Source organism: Capsella rubella, unplaced genomic scaffold, assembly GCF_000375325.1.
Source record: "Capsella rubella cultivar Monte Gargano unplaced genomic scaffold, Caprub1_0 scaffold_261, whole genome shotgun sequence".
NCBI classification, from domain to species: Eukaryota; Viridiplantae; Streptophyta; class Magnoliopsida; order Brassicales; family Brassicaceae; genus Capsella; species Capsella rubella.
The window spans coordinates 3086-4626 of NW_006238668.1; the positions used below are offsets into that span (position 1 = coordinate 3086).

At 36.0% G+C, this 1541-nt stretch overlaps 1 pseudogene; it reads right to left on the reverse strand.

Annotated features, from left to right (window-relative positions):
* The window catches only part of LOC17874196, a 2604-nt pseudogene extending 1069 nt beyond the window's left edge, over positions 1-1535 (reverse strand).
* Positions 1536-1541: the final 6 nt, after the last annotated feature.

Consider the following 1541-nt stretch of genomic DNA (forward strand, 5'->3'; position numbering starts at 1 on the left):
TAGTAATGTAACTATAAGTCTTGAGAACAAAGAATTAAACTTACAGGTTGTTTACTATTTCCCTCATCATCTTCATCATGAATCGAAATAGCATCATCTGGTGCATCAGTTGGTTTTGCCTCTTTCAGATCTTTCAACTCTGTCTCAACTATTTTAATCCTCTCACTCGTTTTTTCAACAACAGTTTCAAATTTCCTCTCAAGCTCATCTAGTCGACGGCTTAAAGACTTGCCCAATTTAGAGATAGTCCCATTCACTTTTTCTATTGCCCTCCAAATATCCAACATGCTTTTCTTCTCTTGTTCAGCATCCTACAATACTTTTTATGTTAAAATATATATACTTTTAAGAGAAACAATTTTGAATATAATAATTAAGGAAACCTTACATCCATATGCTCTTCGCGAATCATATCCGTCTTGTTGATGACATTTGTTCCTTCATCTTTTTCTGAATGAGTCACGTTCATTCTCTTCTTCCTAGGACTGCTTCTACAATTTTCATTCTCCTTATCTGCTACCTTTCTTTTTCTCTTTTTCAAACACACATCACCCGTTTTGGCACACTCCCAAGCATCTAAAGATAAACGGTTATTAATGATATCTTTAATCAACTTATCTAGGTCTGGATCCGTGTTCTCAGTTGTGTCACACCATTGAGGGTACATGGTTTCCTCTGAAACAGGAACCATATGCCTTACACGGATCTACAACCAACAATTGAAGATATTAGTTCCCATTTAACTATTTATAAAAAAAATACTAACACTGCTACTTGTCAAAATAGTTACTTACTTGTCCATGATTCTCCTTCTCTTTTTTAATGAAGTTTTGGAAAACTATATTTTTCCGTGAAGATCGCCAATCAAGTAGTGGAACACCTATCATTTATGTCCTTCTCTCCCCATAAAGTTCTCCAATTCCATGAACACTTTCATAAACCCAAATCCAAATCAACAAAGCATGAACACAACCATGTATTGTGTATGAAGCTTTCTCAAGGTTGACAACCTTAATAGAATTCATAAGACAAGTAAAAGCCACTCGACCCCAAGGATATTTCTCAAAAGCTACTGGATCTAAAACTCTTTTAGCGGTTGACAACGGGATTCGAGATTGAGAATGAATTCCATGTACACATACCGATAATAGGCATAACCTACCAACCATCAACCTCTTCTCAAGTGACCATGCCTTACTAAAATCAATAACATTTAACAGCTCATTAAACATTGGACCTTCTGTAGTTGTTCCTATTTTCATCTCTTTCCAAAACTCATGGTGATCACCATCAAAGTTCTCAGACACGTCAAAAGGGTCACAATTTAACCGTGTAATATCTGAAAACTTGTTTAAAGAGAATATGATAGGTCTACCATCAATCAAAGACCAAACCTCATGAATGTTGTTGATAGCAAGCTGATGTGTGAGGAAGAAATGAACTCTGTTAGCAGACCATGTGTACTCCAATTCAGCTAACTTTATAAACACTCCAAGCGATGAATTCTTCAACTTATCCCACACGTCCAATCCTAATCCCTC